The 20,822-nt window shown below is 35.0% G+C and overlaps 18 non-coding genes across 18 annotated transcripts; all 18 read left to right on the plus strand.

Annotated features, from left to right (window-relative positions):
• Window positions 1-839: 839 nt before the first annotated feature.
• Window positions 840-911, plus strand: TRNAQ-CUG (transfer RNA glutamine (anticodon CUG)). The gene has a single exon. It is a non-coding gene; the product is annotated as a tRNA-Gln (tRNA).
• A 1,088-nt stretch (window positions 912-1,999) lies between these two features.
• TRNAQ-CUG (transfer RNA glutamine (anticodon CUG)) lies at window positions 2,000-2,071 on the plus strand. The gene has a single exon. It is a non-coding gene; the product is annotated as a tRNA-Gln (tRNA).
• Window positions 2,072-3,160: 1,089 nt separating this feature from the next.
• On the plus strand, window positions 3,161-3,232 carry TRNAQ-CUG (transfer RNA glutamine (anticodon CUG)). The gene has a single exon. It is a non-coding gene; the product is annotated as a tRNA-Gln (tRNA).
• Window positions 3,233-4,321: 1,089 nt separating this feature from the next.
• On the plus strand, window positions 4,322-4,393 carry TRNAQ-CUG (transfer RNA glutamine (anticodon CUG)). Its single transcript has one exon. It is a non-coding gene; the product is annotated as a tRNA-Gln (tRNA).
• A 1,089-nt stretch (window positions 4,394-5,482) lies between these two features.
• TRNAQ-CUG (transfer RNA glutamine (anticodon CUG)) lies at window positions 5,483-5,554 on the plus strand. Its single transcript has one exon. It is a non-coding gene; the product is annotated as a tRNA-Gln (tRNA).
• A 1,089-nt stretch (window positions 5,555-6,643) lies between these two features.
• TRNAQ-CUG (transfer RNA glutamine (anticodon CUG)) lies at window positions 6,644-6,715 on the plus strand. The gene has a single exon. It is a non-coding gene; the product is annotated as a tRNA-Gln (tRNA).
• Window positions 6,716-7,803: 1,088 nt separating this feature from the next.
• Window positions 7,804-7,875, plus strand: TRNAQ-CUG (transfer RNA glutamine (anticodon CUG)). Its single transcript has one exon. It is a non-coding gene; the product is annotated as a tRNA-Gln (tRNA).
• Window positions 7,876-8,964: 1,089 nt separating this feature from the next.
• TRNAQ-CUG (transfer RNA glutamine (anticodon CUG)) lies at window positions 8,965-9,036 on the plus strand. The gene has a single exon. It is a non-coding gene; the product is annotated as a tRNA-Gln (tRNA).
• Window positions 9,037-10,125: 1,089 nt separating this feature from the next.
• On the plus strand, window positions 10,126-10,197 carry TRNAQ-CUG (transfer RNA glutamine (anticodon CUG)). Its single transcript has one exon. It is a non-coding gene; the product is annotated as a tRNA-Gln (tRNA).
• Window positions 10,198-11,286: 1,089 nt separating this feature from the next.
• Window positions 11,287-11,358, plus strand: TRNAQ-CUG (transfer RNA glutamine (anticodon CUG)). The gene has a single exon. It is a non-coding gene; the product is annotated as a tRNA-Gln (tRNA).
• Window positions 11,359-12,445: 1,087 nt separating this feature from the next.
• Window positions 12,446-12,517, plus strand: TRNAQ-CUG (transfer RNA glutamine (anticodon CUG)). The gene has a single exon. It is a non-coding gene; the product is annotated as a tRNA-Gln (tRNA).
• A 1,088-nt stretch (window positions 12,518-13,605) lies between these two features.
• TRNAQ-CUG (transfer RNA glutamine (anticodon CUG)) lies at window positions 13,606-13,677 on the plus strand. Its single transcript has one exon. It is a non-coding gene; the product is annotated as a tRNA-Gln (tRNA).
• Window positions 13,678-14,766: 1,089 nt separating this feature from the next.
• On the plus strand, window positions 14,767-14,838 carry TRNAR-CCG (transfer RNA arginine (anticodon CCG)). Its single transcript has one exon. It is a non-coding gene; the product is annotated as a tRNA-Arg (tRNA).
• A 1,090-nt stretch (window positions 14,839-15,928) lies between these two features.
• On the plus strand, window positions 15,929-16,000 carry TRNAQ-CUG (transfer RNA glutamine (anticodon CUG)). The gene has a single exon. It is a non-coding gene; the product is annotated as a tRNA-Gln (tRNA).
• A 1,090-nt stretch (window positions 16,001-17,090) lies between these two features.
• TRNAQ-CUG (transfer RNA glutamine (anticodon CUG)) lies at window positions 17,091-17,162 on the plus strand. The gene has a single exon. It is a non-coding gene; the product is annotated as a tRNA-Gln (tRNA).
• Window positions 17,163-18,254: 1,092 nt separating this feature from the next.
• Window positions 18,255-18,326, plus strand: TRNAQ-CUG (transfer RNA glutamine (anticodon CUG)). The gene has a single exon. It is a non-coding gene; the product is annotated as a tRNA-Gln (tRNA).
• A 1,089-nt stretch (window positions 18,327-19,415) lies between these two features.
• On the plus strand, window positions 19,416-19,487 carry TRNAQ-CUG (transfer RNA glutamine (anticodon CUG)). The gene has a single exon. It is a non-coding gene; the product is annotated as a tRNA-Gln (tRNA).
• A 1,088-nt stretch (window positions 19,488-20,575) lies between these two features.
• Window positions 20,576-20,647, plus strand: TRNAQ-CUG (transfer RNA glutamine (anticodon CUG)). Its single transcript has one exon. It is a non-coding gene; the product is annotated as a tRNA-Gln (tRNA).
• The last annotated feature ends 175 nt before the right edge of the window (window positions 20,648-20,822 follow it).

The raw sequence follows: 20,822 nt of genomic DNA on the forward strand, positions 1-20,822 counted from the left end.
ACTGTAATTCTTCATCCTATGATATAGAAACATTGATTGATATATTTTTTCATAAGATTGCTCGCAATTTAAAAAGCCGAATGAACAATACCCCAAGCATGTCTTCTTCTGTAGTTCTGTACATTGCAAACCAATAGCAGATTCCTTAAGTTTTACTTTCCTTGGATATAGAATCAAAAGTGTCAAATAAACGTCTGATTTGTTTAAAGAGAATGTAAAAGCTAGTTTAGTGGTAAGATATGAGTCTTGAGCCTATTTCCTCCAAATGCTAGGTTATCTTTTACAAGAGCCATTTCTGCTATATGGGGTCAAATGTCCAAGGCTTTTAAAATGCTTGTCACAGACTTCAAAGATAAAATTGTTTGATGCTTTTGGTGTAGGGTTTGCTTTGAGATTGTCGTTACCCGCCTCACTTGGACCGGATGAACGAAGAGCACCCGTTGGTTGAGAAAACATGAAAATTGTGATCACGTGAATTCACGTAGACATTATTCACCTATTGTGATTAGAGGAATAAGACATATCAAGATGTGAGAGAGTTGGAAAGCATGATAATAGTATGTATCAAAGAATGTGGTGTTAAAAGGTGTAAAAAACTGGAAGTCATTTTGAGTTCTTGGCCAGTGAACAAAACAAAGTTAAAATTCAAGTTACTTTTGACTTTTTTCTGTTGGTAAAATGCAGAGCAAAGCTAAAGATGATCATCAGCATCTATAAAACTATAATGCCACCCTTTTTTCTATTTATGTTGGAGGAGGGTATTTGTAATGTCATAGTGATCACTCGCACTCTTCACACCAGTGTTCGGAGCCAATGAAAAAAATCAAGTCACCACCAGTGGTTCCATGGTGTAATGGTTAGCACTCTGGACTCTGAATCCAGCGATCCGAGTTCAAATCTCGGTGGAACCTTTCCTTTAGATAGCATTAATCTTAAGAAGCTAATATGTCAATTGGTCTGCGTGAAAATAGTTCATGTCAAACATTTTAGAAGTCCCTAAATCATAATGTTCTTCCATAAAAGAATGAGCAACAGTCAGCCAAATTTGCAAATTTGTCTTCATTTCCCATTTTTACATCTAAAAAAACAAGGAAACAATTTAAGTGTCAAAAGTTAAACTTAATACATTCAGAAATATAATCACTTGCTTCTTTAGGGAAACTGTAATTCTTCATCCTATGATATAGAAACATTGATTGATATATTTTTTCATAAGATTGCTCGCAATTTAAAAAGCCGAATGAACAATACCCCAAGCATGTCTTCTTCTGTAGTTCTGTACATTGCAAACCAATAGCAGATTCCTTAAGTTTTACTTTCCTTGGATATAGAATCAAAAGTGTCAAATAAACGTCTGATTTGTTTAAAGAGAATGTAAAAGCTAGTTTAGTGGTAAGATATGAGTCTTGAGCCTATTTCCTCCAAATGCTAGGTTATCTTTTACAAGAGGCATTTCTGCTATATGGGCTCAAATGTCCAAGGCTTTTAAAATGCTTGTCACAGACTTCAAAGATAAAATTGTTTGATGCTTTTGGTGTAGGGTTTGCTTTGAGATTGTCGTTACCCGCCTCACTTGGACCGGATGAACGAAGAGCACCCGTTGGTTGAGAAAACATGAAAATTGTGATCACGTGAATTCACGTAGACATTATTCACCTATTGTGATTAGAGGAATAAGACATATCAAGATGTAAGAGAGTTGGAAAGCATGATAATAGTATGTATCAAAGAATGTGGTGTTAAAAGGTGTAAAAAACTGGAAGTCATTTTGAGTTCTTGGCCAGTGAACAAAACAAAGTTAAAATTCAAGTTACTTTTGACTTTTTTCTGTTGGTAAAATGCAGAGCAAAGCTAAAGATGATCATCAGCATCTATAAAACTATAATGCCACCCTTTTTTCTATTTATGTTGGAGGAGGGTATTTGTAATGTCATAGTGATCACTCGCACTCTTCACACCAGTGTTCGGAGCCAATGAAAAAAATCAAGTCACCACCAGTGGTTCCATGGTGTAATGGTTAGCACTCTGGACTCTGAATCCAGCGATCCGAGTTCAAATCTCGGTGGAACCTTTCCTTTAGATAGAATTAATCTTAAGAAGCTAATATGTCAATTGGTCTGCGTGAAAAATAGTTCATGTCAAACATTTTAGAAGTCCCTATATCATAATGTTCTTCCATAAAAGCATGAGCAACAGTCAGCCAAATTTGCAAATTTGTCTTCATTTCCCATTTTTACATCTAAAAAAACAAGGAAACAATTTAAGTGTCAAAAGCTAAACTTAATACATTCAGAAATATAATCACTTGCTTCTTTAGGGAAACTGTAATTCTTCATCCTATGATATAGAAACATTGATTGATATATTTTTTCATAAGATTGCTCGCAATTTAAAAAGCCGAATGAACAATACCCCAAGCATGTCTTCTTCTGTAGTTCTGTACATTGCAAACCAATAGCAGATTCCTTAAGTTTTACTTTCCTTGGATATAGAATCAAAAGTGTCAAATAAACGTCTGATTTGTTTAAAGAGAATGTAAAAGCTAGTTTAGTGGTAAGATATGAGTCTTGAGCCTATTTCCTCCAAATGCTAGGTTATCTTTTACAAGAGCCATTTCTGCTATATGGGGTCAAATGTCCAAGGATTTTAAAATGCTTGTCACAGACTTCAAAGATAAAATTGTTTGATGCTTTTGGTGTAGGGTTTGCTTTGAGATTGTCGTTACCCGCCTCACTTGGACCGGATGAACGAAGAGCACCTGTTGGTTGAGAAAACATGAAAATTATGATCACGTGAATTCACGTAGACATTATTCACCTATTGTGATTAGAGGAATAAGACATATCAAGATGTGAGAGAGTTGGAAAGCATGATAATAGTATGTATAAAAGAATGTGGTGTTAAAAGGTGTAAAAAACTGGAAGTCATTTTGAGTTCTTGGCCAGTGAACAAAACAAAGTTAAAATTCAAGTTACTTTTGACTTTTTTCTGTTGGTAAAATGCAGAGCAAAGCTAAAGATGATCATCAGCATCTATAAAACTATAATGCCACCCTTTTTTCTATTTATGTTGGAGGAGGGTATTTGTAATGTCATAGTGATCACTCGCACTCTTCACACCAGTGTTCGGAGCCAATGAAAAAAATCAAGTCACCACCAGTGGTTCCATGGTGTAATGGTTAGCACTCTGGACTCTGAATCCAGCGATCCGAGTTCAAATCTTGGTGGAACCTTTCCTTTAGATAGCATTAATCTTAAGAAGCTAATATGTCAATTGGTCTGCGTGAAAAATAGTTCATGTCAAACATTTTAGAAGTCCCTAAATCATAATGTTCTTCCATAAAAGAATGAGCAACAGTCAGCCAAATTTGCAAATTTGTCTTCATTTCCCATTTTTACATCTAAAAAAACAAGGAAACAATTTAAGTGTCAAAAGTTAAACTTAATACATTCAGAAATATAATCACTTGCTTCTTTAGGGAAACTGTAATTCTTCATCCTATGATATAGAAACATTGATTTATATATTTTTTCATAAGATTGCTCGCAATTTAAAAAGCCGAATGAACAATACCCCAAGCATGTGTTCTTCTGTAGTTCTGTACATTGCAAACCAATAGCAGATTCCTTAAGTTTTACTTTCCTTGGATATAGAATCAAAAGTGTCAAATAAACGTCTGATTTGTTTAAAGAGAATGTAAAAGCTAGTTTAGTGGTAAGATATGGGTCTTGAGCCTATTTCCTCCAAATGCTAGGTTATCTTTTACAAGAGGCATTTCTGCTATATGGGCTCAAATGTCCAAGGCTTTTAAAATGCTTGTCACAGACTTCAAAGATAAAATTGTTTGATGCTTTTGGTGTAGGGTTTGCTTTGAGATTGTCGTTACCCGCCTCACTTGGACCGGATGAACGAAGAGCACCCGTTGGTTGAGAAAACATGAAAATTGTGATCACGTGAATTCACGTAGACATTATTCACCTATTGTGATTAGAGGAATAAGACATATCAAGATGTGAGAGAGTTGGAAAGCATGATAATAGTATGTATAAAAGAATGTGGTGTTAAAAGGTGTAAAAAACTGGAAGTCATTTTGAGTTCTTGGCCAGTGAACAAAACAAAGTTAAAATTCAAGTTATTTTTGACTTTTTTCTGTTGGTAAAATGCAGAGCAAAGCTAAAGATGATCATCAGCATCTATAAAACTATAATGCCACCCTTTTTTCTATTTATGTTGGAGGAGGGTATTTGTAATGTCATAGTGATCACTCGCACTCTTCACACCAGTGTTCAGAGCCAATGAAAAAAATAAAGTCACCACCAGTGGTTCCATGGTGTAATGGTTAGCACTCTGGACTCTGAATCCAGCGATCCGAGTTCAAATCTCGGTGGAACCTTTCCTTTAGATAGCATTAATCTTAAGAAGCTAATATGTCAATTGGTCTGCGTGAAAAATAGTTAATGTCAAACATTTTAGAAGTCCCTAAATCATAATGTTCTTCCATAAAAGAATGAGCAACAGTCAGCCAAATTTGTAAATTTGTCTTCATTTCCCATTTTTACATCTAAAAAAACAAGGAAACAATTTAAGTGTCAAAAGTTAAACTTAATACATTCAGAAATATAATCACTTGCTTCTTTAGGGAAACTGTAATTCTTCATCCTATGATATAGAAACATTGATTGATATATTTTTTCATAAGATTGCTCGCAATTTAAAAAGCCGAATGAACAATACCCCAAGCATGTCTTCTTCTGTAGTTCTGTACATTGCAAACCAATAGCAGATTCCTTAAGTTTTACTTTCCTTGGATATAGAATCAAAAGTGTCAAATAAACGTCTGATTTGTTTAAAGAGAATGTAAAAGCTAGTTTAGTGGTAAGATATGAGTCTTGAGCCTATTTCTTCCAAATGCTAGGTTATCTTTTACAAGAGGCATTTCTGCTATATGGGGTCAAATGTCCAAGGCTTTTAAAATGCTTGTCACAGACTTCAAAGATAAAATTGTTTGATGCTTTTGGTGTAGGGTTTGCTTTGAGATTGTCGTTACCCGCCTCACTTGGACCGGATGAACGAAGAGCACCCGTTGGTTGAGAAAACATGAAAATTGTGATCACGTGAATTCACGTAGACATTATTCACCTATTGTGATTAGAGGAATAAGACATATCAAGATGTGAGAGAGTTGGAAAGCATGATAATAGTATGTATCAAAGAATGTGGTGTTAAAAGGTGTAAAAAACTGGAAATCATTTTGAGTTCTTGGCCAGTGAACAAAACAAAGTTAAAATTCAAGTTACTTTTGACTTTTTTCTGTTGGTAAAATGCAGAGCAAAGCTAAAGATGATCATCAGCATCTATAAAACTATAATGCCACCCTTTTTTCTATTTATGTTGGAGGAGGGTATTTGTAATGTCATAGTGATCACTCGCACTCTTCACACCAGTGTTCGGAGCCAATGAAAAAAATCAAGTCACCACCAGTGGTTCCATGGTGTAATGGTTAGCACTCTGGACTCTGAATCCAGCGATCTGAGTTCAAATCTCGGTGGAACCTTTCCTTTAGATAGAATTAATCTTAAGAAGCTAATATGTCAATTGGTCTGCATGAAAAATAGTTCATGTCAAACATTTTAGAAGTCCCTATATCATAATGTTCTTCCATAAAAGCATGAGCAACAGTCAGCCAAATTTGCAAATTTGTCTTCATTTCCCATTTTTACATCTAAAAAAACAAGGAAACAATTTAAGTGTCAAAAGCTAAACTTAATACATTCAGAAATATAATCACTTGCTTCTTTAGGGAAACTGTAATTCTTCATCCTATGATATAGAAACATTGATTGATATATTTTTTCATAAGATTGCTCGCAATTTAAAAAGCCGAATGAACAATACCCCAAGCATGTCTTCTTCTGTAGTTCTGTACATTGCAAACCAATAGCAGATTCCTTAAGTTTTACTTTCCTTGGATATAGAATCAAAAGTGTCAAATAAACGTCTGATTTGTTTAAAGAGAATGTAAAAGCTAGTTTAGTGGTAAGATATGAGTCTTGAGCCTATTTCCTCCAAATGCTAGGTTATCTTTTACAAGAGCCATTTCTGCTATATGGGGTCAAATGTCCAAGGCTTTTAAAATGCTTGTCACAGACTTCAAAGATAAAATTGTTTGATGCTTTTGGTGTAGGGTTTGCTTTGAGATTGTCGTTACCCGCCTCACTTGGACCGGATGAACGAAGAGCACCCGTTGGTTGAGAAAACATGAAAATTGTGATCACGTGAATTCACGTAGACATTATTCACCTATTGTGATTAGAGGAATAAGACATATCAAGATGTGAGAGAGTTGGAAAGCATGATAATAGTATGTATAAAAGAATGTGGTGTTAAAAGGTGTAAAAAACTGGAAGTCATTTTGAGTTCTTGGCCAGTGAACAAAACAAAGTTAAAATTCAAGTTACTTTTGACTTTTTTCTGTTGGTAAAATGCAGAGCAAAGCTAAAGATGATCATCAGCATCTATAAAACTATAATGCCACCCTTTTTTCTATTTATGTTGGAGGAGGGTATTTGTAATGTCATAGTGATCACTCGCACTCTTCACACCAGTGTTCGGAGCCAATGAAAAAAATCAAGTCACCACCAGTGGTTCCATGGTGTAATGGTTAGCACTCTGGACTCTGAATCCAGCGATCCGAGTTCAAATCTCGGTGGAACCTTTCCTTTAGATAGCATTAATCTTAAGAAGCTAATATGTCAATTGGTCTGCGTGAAAATAGTTCATGTCAAACATTTTAGAAGTCCCTAAATCATAATGTTCTTCCATAAAAGAATGAGCAACAGTCAGCCAAATTTGCAAATTTGTCTTCATTTCCCATTTTTACATCTAAAAAAACAAGGAAACAATTTAAGTGTCAAAAGTTAAACTTAATACATTCAGAAATATAATCACTTGCTTGTTTAGGGAAACTGTAATTCTTCATCCTATGATATAGAAACATTGATTGATATATTTTTTCATAAGATTGCTCGCAATTTAAAAAGCCGAATGAACAATACCCCAAGCATGTCTTCTTCTGTAGTTCTGTACATTGCAAACCAATAGCAGATTCCTTAAGTTTTACTTTCCTTGGATATAGAATCAAAAGTGTCAAATAAACGTCTGATTTGTTTAAAGAGAATGTAAAAGCTAGTTTAGTGGTAAGATATGAGTCTTGAGCCTATTTCCTCCAAATGCTAGGTTATCTTTTACAAGAGGCATTTCTGCTATATGGGGTCAAATGTCCAAGGCTTTTAAAATGCTTGTCACAGACTTCAAAGATAAAATTGTTTGATGCTTTTGGTGTAGGGTTTGCTTTGAGATTGTCGTTACCCGCCTCACTTGGACCGGATGAACGAAGAGCACCCGTTGGTTGAGAAAACATGAAAATTGTGATCACGTGAATTCACGTAGACATTATTCACCTATTGTGATTAGAGGAATAAGACATATCAAGATGTGAGAGAGTTGGAAAGCATGATAATAGTATGTATCAAAGAATGTGGTGTTAAAAGGTGTAAAAAACTGGAAATCATTTTGAGTTCTTGGCCAGTGAACAAAACAAAGTTAAAATTCAAGTTACTTTTGACTTTTTTCTGTTGGTAAAATGCAGAGCAAAGCTAAAGATGATCATCAGCATCTATAAAACTATAATGCCACCCTTTTTTCTATTTATGTTGGAGGAGGGTATTTGTAATGTCATAGTGATCACTCGCACTCTTCACACCAGTGTTCGGAGCCAATGAAAAAAATCAAGTCACCACCAGTGGTTCCATGGTGTAATGGTTAGCACTCTGGACTCTGAATCCAGCGATCCGAGTTCAAATCTCGGTGGAACCTTTCCTTTAGATAGAATTAATCTTAAGAAGCTAATATGTCAATTGGTCTGCATGAAAAATAGTTCATGTCAAACATTTTAGAAGTCCCTATATCATAATGTTCTTCCATAAAAGCATGAGCAACAGTCAGCCAAATTTGTAAATTTGTCTTCATTTCCCATTTTTACATCTAAAAAAACAAGGAAACAATTTAAGTGTCAAAAGCTAAACTTAATACATTCAGAAATATAATCACTTGCTTCTTTAGGGAAACTGTAATTCTTCATCCTATGATATAGAAACATTGATTGATATATTTTTTCATAAGATTGCTCGCAATTTAAAAAGCCGAATGAACAATACCCCAAGCATGTCTTCTTCTGTAGTTCTGTACATTGCAAACCAATAGCAGATTCCTTAAGTTTTACTTTCCTTGGATATAGAATCAAAAGTGTCAAATAAACGTCTGATTTGTTTAAAGAGAATGTAAAAGCTAGTTTAGTGGTAAGATATGAGTCTTGAGCCTATTTCCTCCAAATGCTAGGTTATCTTTTACAAGAGCCATTTCTGCTATATGGGGTCAAATGTCCAAGGCTTTTAAAATGCTTGTCACAGACTTCAAAGATAAAATTGTTTGATGCTTTTGGTGTAGGGTTTGCTTTGAGATTGTCGTTACCCGCCTCACTTGGACCGGATGAACGAAGAGCACCCGTTGGTTGAGAAAACATGAAAATTGTGATCACGTGAATTCACGTAGACATTATTCACCTATTGTGATTAGAGGAATAAGACATATCAAGATGTGAGAGAGTTGGAAAGCATGATAATAGTATGTATAAAAGAATGTGGTGTTAAAAGGTGTAAAAAACTGGAAGTCATTTTGAGTTCTTGGCCAGTGAACAAAACAAAGTTAAAATTCAAGTTACTTTTGACTTTTTTCTGTTGGTAAAATGCAGAGCAAAGCTAAAGATGATCATCAGCATCTATAAAACTATAATGCCACCCTTTTTTCTATTTATGTTGGAGGAGGGTATTTGTAATGTCATAGTGATCACTCGCACTCTTCACACCAGTGTTCGGAGCCAATGAAAAAAATCAAGTCACCACCAGTGGTTCCATGGTGTAATGGTTAGCACTCTGGACTCTGAATCCAGCGATCCGAGTTCAAATCTCGGTGGAACCTTTCCTTTAGATAGCATTAATCTTAAGAAGCTAATATGTCAATTGGTCTGCGTGAAAAATAGTTAATGTCAAACATTTTAGAAGTCCCTAAATCATAATGTTCTTCCATAAAAGAATGAGCAACAGTCAGCCAAATTTGCAAATTTGTCTTCATTTCCCATTTTTACATCTAAAAAAACAAGGAAACAATTTAAGTGTCAAAAGTTAAACTTAATACATTCAGAAATATAATCACTTGCTTCTTTAGGGAAACTGTAATTCTTCATCCTATGATATAGAAACATTGATTGATATATTTTTTCATAAGATTGCTCGCAATTTAAAAAGCCGAATGAACAATACCCCAAGCATGTCTTCTTCTGTAGTTCTGTACATTGCAAACCAATAGCAGATTCCTTAAGTTTTACTTTCCTTGGATATAGAATCAAAAGTGTCAAATAAACGTCTGATTTGTTTAAAGAGAATGTAAAAGCTAGTTTAGTGGTAAGATATGAGTCTTGAGCCTATTTCCTCCAAATGCTAGGTTATCTTTTACAAGAGGCATTTCTGCTATATGGGCTCAAATGTCCAAGGCTTTTAAAATGCTTGTCACAGACTTCAAAGATAAAATTGTTTGATGCTTTTGGTGTAGGGTTTGCTTTGAGATTGTCGTTACCCGCCTCACTTGGACCGGATGAACGAAGAGCACCCGTTGGTTGAGAAAACATGAAAATTGTGATCACGTGAATTCACGTAGACATTATTCACCTATTGTGATTAGAGGAATAAGACATATCAAGATGTAAGAGAGTTGGAAAGCATGATAATAGTATGTATCAAAGAATGTGGTGTTAAAAGGTGGAAAAAACTGGAAGTCATTTTGAGTTCTTGGCCAGTGAACAAAACAAAGTTAAAATTCAAGTTACTTTTGACTTTTTTCTGTTGGTAAAATGCAGAGCAAAGCTAAAGATGATCATCAGCATCTATAAAACTATAATGCCACCCTTTTTTCTATTTATGTTGGAGGAGGGTATTTGTAATGTCATAGTGATCACTCGCACTCTTCACACCAGTGTTCGGAGCCAATGAAAAAAATCAAGCCACCACCAGTGGTTCCATGGTGTAATGGTTAGCACTCTGGACTCTGAATCCAGCAATCCGAGTTCAAATCTCGGTGGAACCTTTCCTTTAGATATAATTAATCTTAAGAAGCTAATATGTCAATTGGTCTGCGTGAAAAATAGTTAATGTCAAACATTTTAGAAGTCCCTAAATCATAATGTTCTTCCATAAAAGAATGAGCAACAGTCAGCCAAATTTGCAAATTTGTCTTCATTTCCCATTTTTACATCTAAAAAAACAAGGAAACAATTTAAGTGTCAAAAGTTAAACTTAATACATTCAGAAATATAATCACTTGCTTCTTTAGGGAAACTGTAATTCTTCATCCTATGATATAGAAACATTGATTGATATATTTTTTCATAAGATTGCTCGCAATTTAAAAAGCCGAATGAACAATACCCCAAGCATGTCTTCTTCTGTAGTTCTGTACATTGCAAACCAATAGCAGATTCCTTAAGTTTTACTTTCCTTGGATATAGAATCAAAAGTGTCAAATAAACGTCTGATTTGTTTAAAGAGAATGTAAAAGCTAGTTTAGTGGTAAGATATGAGTCTTGAGCCTATTTCCTCCAAATGCTAGGTTATCTTTTACAAGAGGCATTTCTGCTATATGGGGTCAAATGTCCAAGGCTTTTAAAATGCTTGTCACAGACTTCAAAGATAAAATTGTTTGATGCTTTTGGTGTAGGGTTTGCTTTGAGATTGTCGTTACCCGCCTCACTTGGACCGGATGAACGAAGAGCACCCGTTGGTTGAGAAAACATGAAAATTGTGATCACGTGAATTCACGTAGACATTATTCACCTATTGTGATTAGAGGAATAAGACATATCAAGATGTGAGAGAGTTGGAAAGCATGATAATAGTATGTATAAAAGAATGTGGTGTTAAAAGGTGTAAAAAACTGGAAGTCATTTTGAGTTCTTGGCCAGTGAACAAAACAAAGTTAAAATTCAAGTTACTTTTGACTTTTTTCTGTTGGTAAAATGCAGAGCAAAGCTAAAGATGATCATCAGCATCTATAAAACTATAATGCCACCCTTTTTTCTATTTATGTTGGAGGAGGGTATTTGTAATGTCATAGTGATCACTCGCACTCTTCACACCAGTGTTCGGAGCCAATGAAAAAAATAAAGTCACCACCAGTGGTTCCATGGTGTAATGGTTAGCACTCTGGACTCTGAATCCAGCGATCCGAGTTCAAATCTCAGTGGAACCTTTCCTTTAGATAGCATTAATCTTAAGAAGCTAATATGTCAATTGGTCAGCGTGAAAAATAGTTCATGTCAAACATTTTAGAAGTCCCTAAATCATAATGTTCTTCCATAAAAGAATGAGCAACAGTCAGCCAAATTTGCAAATTTGTCTTCATTTCCCATTTTTACATCTAAAAAAACAAGGAAACAATTTAAGTGTCAAAAGTTAAACTTAATACATTCAGAAATATAATCACTTGCTTCTTTAGGGAAACTGTAATTCTTCATCCTATGATATAGAAACATTGATTGATATATTTTTTCATAAGATTGCTTGCAATTTAAAAAGCCGAATGAACACCCCAAGCATGTCTTCTTCTGTAGTTCTGTACATTGCAAACCAATAGCAGATTCCTTAAGTTTTACTTTCCTTGGATATAGAATCAAAAGTGTCAAATAAACGTCTGATTTGTTTAAAGAGAATGTAAAAGCTAGTTTAGTGGTAAGATATGAGTCTTGAGCCTATTTCCTCCAAATGCTAGGTTATCTTTTACAAGAGGCATTTCTGCTATATGGGCTCAAATGTCCAAGGCTTTTAAAATGCTTGTCACAGACTTCAAAGATAAAATTGTTTGATGCTTTTGGTGTAGGGTTTGCTTTGAGATTGTCGTTACCCGCCTCACTTGGACCGGATGAACGAAGAGCACCCGTTGGTTGAGAAAACATGAAAATTGTGATCACGTGAATTCACGTAGACATTATTCACCTATTGTGATTAGAGGAATAAGACATATCAAGATGTAAGAGAGTTTGAAAGCATGATAATAGTATGTATCAAAGAATGTGGTGTTAAAAGGTGTAAAAAAACTGGAAGTCATTTTGAGTTCTTGGCCAGTGAACAAAACAAAGCTAAAATTCAAGTTACTTTTGACTTTTTTCTGTTGGTAAAATGCAGAGCAAAGCTAAAGATGATCATCAGCATCTATAAAACTATAATGCCACCCTTTTTTCTATTTATGTTGGAGGAGGGTATTTGTAATGTCATAGTGATCACTCGCACTCTTCACACCAGTGTTCGGAGCCAATGAAAAAAATCAAGCCACCACCAGTGGTTCCATGGTGTGTTGGGTAGCACTCTGGACTCTGAATCCAGCGATCCGAGTTCAAATCTCGGTGGAACCTTTCCTTTAGATAGAATTCATCTTAAGAAGCTAATATGTCAATTGGTCTGCGTGAAAAATAGTTCATGTCAAACATTTTAGAGGTCCCTATATCATAATGTTCTTCCATAAAAGCATGAGCAACAGTCAGCCAAATTTGCAAATTTGTCTTCATTTCCCATTTTTACATCTAAAAAAACAAGGAAACAATTTAAGTGTCAAAAGTTAAACTTAATACATTCAGAAATATAATCACTTGCTTCTTTAGGGAAACTGTAATTCTTCATCCTATGATATAGAAACATTGATTGATATATTTTTTCATAAGATTGCTCGCAATTTAAAAAGCCGAATGAACAATACCCCAAGCATGTCTTCTTCTGTAGTTCTGTACATTGCAAACCAATAGCAGATTCCTTAAGTTTTACTTTCCTTGGATATAGAATCAAAAGTGTCAAATAAACGTCTGATTTGTTTAAAGAGAATGTAAAAGCTAGTTTAGTGGTAAGATATGAGTCTTGAGCCTGATTCCTCCAAATGCTAGGTTATCTTTTACAAGAGGCATTTCTGCTATATGGGCTCAAATGTCCAAGGCTTTTAAAATGCTTGTCACAGACTTCAAAGATAAAATTTTTGATGCTTTTGGTGTAGGGTTTGCTTTGAGATTGTCGTTACCCGCCTCACTTGGACCGGATGAACGAAGAGCACCCGTTGGTTGAGAAAACATGAAAATTGTGATCACGTGAATTCACGTAGACATTATTCACCTATTGTGATTAGAGGAATAAGACATATCAAGATGTGAGAGAGTTGGAAAGCATGATAATAGTATGTATAAAAGAATGTGGTGTTAAAAGGTGTAAAAAACTGGAAGTCATTTTGAGTTCTTGGCCAGTGAACAAAACAAAGTTAAAATTCAAGTTACTTTTGACTTTTTTCTGTTGGTAAAATGCAGAGCAAAGCTAAAGATGATCATCAGCATCTATAAAACTATAATGCCACCCTTTTTTCTATTTATGTTGGAGGAGGGTATTTGTAATGTCATAGTGATCACTCGCACTCTTCACACCAGTGTTCGGAGCCAATGAAAAAAATCAAGTCACCACCAGTGGTTCCATGGTGTAATGGTTAGCACTCTGGACTCTGAATCCAGCGATCCGAGTTCAAATCTCGGTGGAACCTTTCCTTTAGATAGCATTAATCTTAAGAAGCTAATATGTCAATTGGTCAGCGTGAAAAATAGTTCATGTCAAACATTTTAGAAGTCCCTAAATCATAATGTTCTTCCATAAAAGAATGAGCAACAGTCAGCCAAATTTGCAAATTTGTCTTCATTTCCCATTTTTACATCTAAAAAAACAAGGAATCAATTTAAGTGTCAAAAGCTAAACTTAATACATTCAGAAATATAATCACTTGCTTCTTTAGGGAAACTGTAATTCTTCATCCTATGATATAGAAACATTGATTGATATATTTTTTCATAAGATTGCTCGCAATTTAAAAAGCCGAATGAACAATACCCCAAGCATGTCTTCTTCTGTAGTTCTGTACATTGCAAACCAATAGCAGATTCCTTAAGTTTTACTTTCCTTGGATATAGAATCAAAAGTGTCAAATAAACGTCTGATTTGTTTAAAGAGAATGTAAAAGCTAGTTTAGTGGTAAGATATGAGTCTTGAGCCTATTTCCTCCAAATGCTAGGTTATCTTTTACAAGAGCCATTTCTGCTATATGGGGTCAAATGTCCAAGGCTTTTAAAATGCTTGTCACAGACTTCAAAGATAAAATTGTTTGATGCTTTTGGTGTAGGGTTTGCTTTGAGATTGTCGTTACCCGCCTCACTTGGACCGGATGAACGAAGAGCACCCGTTGGTTGAGAAAACATGAAAATTGTGATCACGTGAATTCACGTAGACATTATTCACCTATTGTGATTAGAGGAATAAGACATATCAAGATGTGAGAGAGTTGGAAAGCATGATAATAGTATGTATAAAAGAATGTGGTGTTAAAAGGTGTAAAAAACTGGAAGTCATTTTGAGTTCTTGGCCAGTGAACAAAACAAAGTTAAAATTCAAGTTACTTTTGACTTTTTTCTGTTGGTAAAATGCAGAGCAAAGCTAAAGATGATCATCAGCATCTATAAAACTATAATGCCACCCTTTTTTCTATTTATGTTGGAGGAGGGTATTTGTAATGTCATAGTGATCACTCGCACTCTTCACACCAGTGTTCGGAGCCAATGAAAAAAATCAAGTCACCACCAGTGGTTCCATGGTGTAATGGTTAGCACTCTGGACTCCGAATCCAGCTATCCGAGTTCAAATCTCGGTGGAACCTTTCCTTTAGATAGAATTCATCTTAAGAAGCTAATATGTCAATTGGTCTGCGTGAAAAATAGTTCATGTCAAACATTTTAGAAGTCCCTATATCATAATGTTCTTCCATAAAAGCATGAGCAACAGTCAGCCAAATTTGCAAATTTGTCTTCATTTCCCATTTTTACATCTAAAAAAACAAGGAAACAATTTAAGTGTCAAAAGTTAAACTTAATACATTCAGAAATATAATCACTTGCTTCTTTAGGGAAACTGTAATTCTTCATCCTATGATATAGAAACATTGATTGATATATTTTTTCATAAGATTGCTCGCAATTTAAAAAGCCGAATGAACAATACCCCAAGCATGTCTTCTTCTGTAGTTCTGTACATTGCAAACCAATAGCAGATTCCTTAAGTTTTACTTTCCTTGGATATAGAATCAAAAGTGTCAAATAAACGTCTGATTTGTTTAAAGAGAATGTAAAAGCTAGTTTAGTGGTAAGATATGAGTCTTGAGCCTATTTCCTCCAAATGCTAGGTTATCTTTTACAAGAGGCATTTCTGCTATATGGGCTCAAATGTCCAAGGCTTTTAAAATGCTTGTCACAGACTTCAAAGATAAAATTGTTTGATGCTTTTGGTGTAGGGTTTGCTTTGAGATTGTCGTTACCCGCCTCACTTGGACCGGATGAACGAAGAGCACCCGTTGGTTGAGAAAACATGAAAATTGTGATCACGTGAATTCACGTAGACATTATTCACCTATTGTGATTAGAGGAATAAGACATATCAAGATGTGAGAGAGTTGGAAAGCATGATAATAGTATGTATCAAAGAATGTGGTGTTAAAAGGTGTAAAAAACTGGAAGTCATTTTGAGTTCTTGGCCAGTGAACAAAACAAAGTTAAAATTCAAGTTACTTTTGACTTTTTTCTGTTGGTAAAATGCAGAGCAAAGCTAAAGATGATCATCAGCATCTATAAAACTATAATGCCACCCTTTTTTTCTATTTATGTTGGAGGAGGGTATTTGTGATGTCATAGTTATCACTCGCACTCTTCACACCAGTGTTCGGAGCCAATGAAAAAAGTCAAGTCACCACCAGTGGTTCCATGGTGTAATGGTTAGCACTCTGGACTCTGAATCCAGCGATCCGAGTTCAAATCTCGGTGGAACCTTTCCTTTAGATAGCATTAATCTTAAGAAGCTAATATGTCAATTGGTCAGCGTGAAAAATAGTTCATGTCAAACATTTTAGAAGTCCCTAAATCATAATGTTCTTCCATAAAAGAATGAGCAACAGTCAGCCAAATTTGCAAATTTGTCTTCATTTCCCATTTTTACATCTAAAAAAACAAGGAATCAATTTAAGTGTCAAAAGCTAAACTTAATACATTCAGAAATATAATCACTTGCTTCTTTAGGGAAACTGTAATTCTTCATCCTATGATATAGAAACATTGATTGATATATTTTTTCATAAGATTGCTCGCAATTTAAAAAGCCGAATGAACAATACCCCAAGCATGTCTTCTTCTGTAGTTCTGTACATTGCAAACCAATAGCAGATTCCTTAAGTTTTACTTTCCTTGGATATAGAATCAAAAGTGTCAAATAAACGTCTGATTTGTTTAAAGAGAATGTAAAAGCTAGTTTAGTGGTAAGATATGAGTCTTGAGCCTATTTCCTCCAAATGCTAGGTTATCTTTTACAAGAGGCATTTCTGCTATATGGGCTCAAATGTCCAAGGCTTTTAAAATGCTTGTCACAGACTTCAAAGATAAAATTGTTTGATGCTTTTGGTGTAGGGTTTGCTTTGAGATTGTCGTTACCCGCCTCACTTGGACCGGATGAACGAAGAGCACCCGTTGGTTGAGAAAACATGAAAATTGTGATCACGTGAATTCACGTAGACATTATTCACCTATTGTGATTAGAGGAATAAGACATATCAAGATGTGAGAGAGTTGGAAAGCATGATAATAGTATGTATCAAAGAATGTGGTGTTAAAAGGTGTAAAAAACTGGAAGTCATTTTGAGTTCTTGGCCAGTGAACAAAACAAAGTTAAAATTCAAGTTACTTTTGACTTTTTTCTGTTGGTAAAATGCAGAGCAAAGCTAAAGATGATCATCAGCATCTATAAAACTATAATGCCACCCTTTTTTTCTATTTATGTTGGAGGAGGGTATTTGTGATGTCATAGTTATCACTCGCACTCTTCACACCAGTGTTCGGAGCCAATGAAAAAAGTCAAGTCACCACCAGTGGTTCCATGATGTAATGGTTAGCACTCTGGACTCTGAATCCAGCGATCCGAGTTCAAATCTCGGTGGAACCTTTCCTTTAGATAGCATTAATCTTAAGAAGCTAATATGTCAATTGGTCTGCGTCAAAAATAGTTCATGTCAAACATTTTAGAAGTCCCTAAATAATAATGTTCTTCCATAAAAGAATGAGCAACAGTCAGCCAAATTTGCAAATTTGTCTTCATTTCCCATTTTTACATCTAAAAAAACAAGGAAACAATTTAAGTGTCAAAAGTTAAACTTAATACATTCAGAAATATAATCACTTGCTTCTTTAGGGAAACTGTAATTCTTCATCCTATGATATAGAAACATTGATTGATATATTTTTTCATAAGATTGCTCGCAATTTAAAAAGCCGAATGAACAATACCCCAAGCATGTCATTTCTTCTATAGTTCTGTACATTGCAAACCAATAGCAGATTCCTTAAGTTTTACTTTCCTTGGATATAGAATCAAAAGTGTCAAATAAACGTCTGATTTGTTTAAAGAGAATGTAAAAGCTAGTTTAGTGGTAAGATATGAGTCTTGAGCCTATTTCCTCCAAATGCTAGGTTATCTTTTACAAGAGGCATTTCTGCTATATGGGGTCAAATGTCCAAGGCTTTTAAAATGCTTGTCACAGACTTCAAAGATAAAATTGTTTGATGCTTTTGGTGTAGGGTTTGCTTTGAGATTGTCGTTACCCGCCTCACTTGGACCGGATGAACGAAGAGCACCCGTTGGTTGAGAAAACATGAAAATTGTGATCACGTGAATTCACGTAGACATTATTCACCTATTGTGATTAGAGGAATAAGACATATCAAGATGTGAGAGAGTTAGAAAGCATGATAATAGTATGTATCAAAGAATGTGGTGTTAAAAGGTGTAAAAAACTGGAAGTCATTTTGAGTTCTTGGCCAGTGAACAAAACAAAGTTAAAATTCAAGTTACTTTTGACTTTTTTCTGTTGGTAAAATGCAGAGCAAAGCTAAAGATGATCATCAGCATCTATAAAACTATAATGCCACCCTTTTTTTCTATTTATGTTGGAGGAGGGTATTTGTGATGTCATAGTTATCACTCGCACACTTCACACCAGTGTTCGGAGCCAATGAAACAAGTCAAGTCACCACCAGTGGTTCCATGGTGTGTTGGGTAGCACTCTGGACTCTGAATCCAGCGATCCGAGTTCAAATCTCGGTGGAACCTTTCCTTTAGATAGAATTCATCTTAAGAAGCTAATATGTCAATTGGTCAGCGTGAAAAATAGTTCATGTCAAACATTTTAGAAGTCCCTAAATCATAATGTTCTTCCATAAAAGAATGAGCAACAGTCAGCCAAATTTGCAAATTTGTCTTCATTTCCCATTTTTACATCTAAAAAAACAAGGAATCAATTTAAGTGTCAAAAGCTAAACTTAATACATTCAGAAATATAATCACTTGCTTCTTTAGGGAAACTGTAATTCTTCATCCTATGATATAGAAACATTGATTGATATATTTTTTCATAAGATTGCTCGCAATTTAAAAAGCCGAATGAACAATACCCCAAGCATGTCTTCTTCTGTAGTTCTGTACATTGCAAACCAATAGCAGATTCCTTAAGTTTTACTTTCCTTGGATATAGAATCAAAAGTGTCAAATAAACGTCTGATTTGTTTAAAGAGAATGTAAAAGCTAGTTTAGTGGTAAGATATGAGTCTTGAGCCTATTTCCTCCAAATGCTAGGTTATCTTTTACAAGAGCCATTTCTGCTATATGGGGTCAAATGTCCAAGGCTTTTAAAATGCTTGTCACAGACTTCAAAGATTAAATTGTTTGATGCTTTTGGTGTAGGGTTTGCTTTGAGATTGTCGTTACCCGCCTCACTTGGACCGGATGAACGAAGAGCACCCGTTGGTTGAGAAAACATGAAAATTGTGATCACGTGAATTCACGTAGACATTATTCACCTATTGTGATTAGAGGAATAAGACATATCAAGATGTGAGAGAGTTGGAAAGCATGATAATAGTATGTATAAAAGAATGTGGTGTTAAAAGGTGTAAAAAACTGGAAGTCATTTTGAGTTCTTGGCCAGTGAACAAAACAAAGTTAAAATTCAAGTTACTTTTGACTTTTTTCTGTTGGTAAAATGCAGAGCAAAGCTAAAGATGATCATCAGCATCTATAAAACTATAATGCCACCCTTTTTTCTATTTATGTTGGAGGAGGGTATTTGTAATGTCATAGTGATCACTCGCACTCTTCACACCAGTGTTCGGAGCCAATGAAAAAAATCAAGTCACCACCAGTGGTTCCATGGTGTAATGGTTAGCACTCTGGACTCTGAATCCAGCGATCCGAGTTCAAATCTCGGTGGAACCTTTCCTTTAGATAGAATTCATCTTAAGAAGCTAATATGTCAATTGGTCTGCGTGAAAAATAGTTCATGTCAAACATTTTAGAAGTCCCTATATCATAATGTTCTTCCATAAAAGCATGAGCAACAGTCAGCCAAATTTGCAAATTTGTCTTCATTTCCCATTTTTACATCTAAAAAAACAAGGAAACAATTTAAGTGTCAAAAGTTAAACTTAATACATTCAGAAATATAATCACTTGCTTCTTTAGGGAAACTGTAATTCTTCATCCTATGATATAGAAACATTGATTAATATTTTTTCATAAGATTGCTCGCAATTTAAAAAGCCGAATGAACAATACCCCAAGCATGTCTTCTTCTGTAGTTCTGTACATTGCAAACCAATAGCAGATTCCTTAAGTTTTACTTTCCTTGGATATAGAACCAAAAGTGTCAAATAAACGTCTGATTTGTTTAAAGAGAATGTAAAAGCTAGTTTAGTGGTAAGATATGAGTCTTGAGCCTATTTCCTCCAAATGCTAGGTTATCTTTTACAAGAGGCATTTCTGCTATATGGGCTCAAATGTCCAAGGCTTTTAAAATGCTTGTCACAGACTTCAAAGATAAAATTGTTTGATGCTTTTGGTGTAGGGTTTGCTTTGAGATTGTCGTTACCCGCCTCACTTGGACCGGATGAACGAAGAGCACCCGTTGGTTGAGAAAACATGAAAATTGTGATCACGTGAATTCACGTAGACATTATTCACCTATTGTGATTAGAGGAATAAGACATATCAAGATGTGAGAGAGTTGGAAAGCATGATAATAGTATGTATCAAAGAATGTGGTGTTAAAAGGTGTAAAAAACTGGAAGTCATTTTGAGTTCTTGGCCAGTGAACAAAACAAAGTTAAAATTCAAGTTACTTTTGACTTTTTTCTGTTGGTAAAATGCAGAGCAAAGCTAAAGATGATCATCAGCATCTATAAAACTATAATGCCACCCTTTTTTTCTATTTATGTTGGAGAAGGGTATTTGTGATGTCATAGTTATCACTCGCACTCTTCACACCAGTGTTCGGAGCCAATGAAAAAAGTCAAGTCACCACCAGTGGTTCCATGGTGTAATGGTTAGCACTCTGGACTCTGAATCCAGCGATCCGAGTTCAAATCTCGGTGGAACCTTTCCTTTAGATAGCATTAATCTTAAGAAGCTAATATGTCAATTGGTCTGCGTCAAAAATAGTTCATGTCAAACATTTTAGAAGTCCCTAAATAATAATGTTCTTCCATAAAAGAATGAGCAACAGTCAGCCAAATTTGCAAATTTGTCTTCATTTCCCATTTTTACATCTAAAAA

This window comes from Pelobates fuscus, chromosome 12 (assembly GCF_036172605.1).
Source record: "Pelobates fuscus isolate aPelFus1 chromosome 12, aPelFus1.pri, whole genome shotgun sequence".
Taxonomy (NCBI): Eukaryota; Metazoa; Chordata; class Amphibia; order Anura; family Pelobatidae; genus Pelobates; species Pelobates fuscus.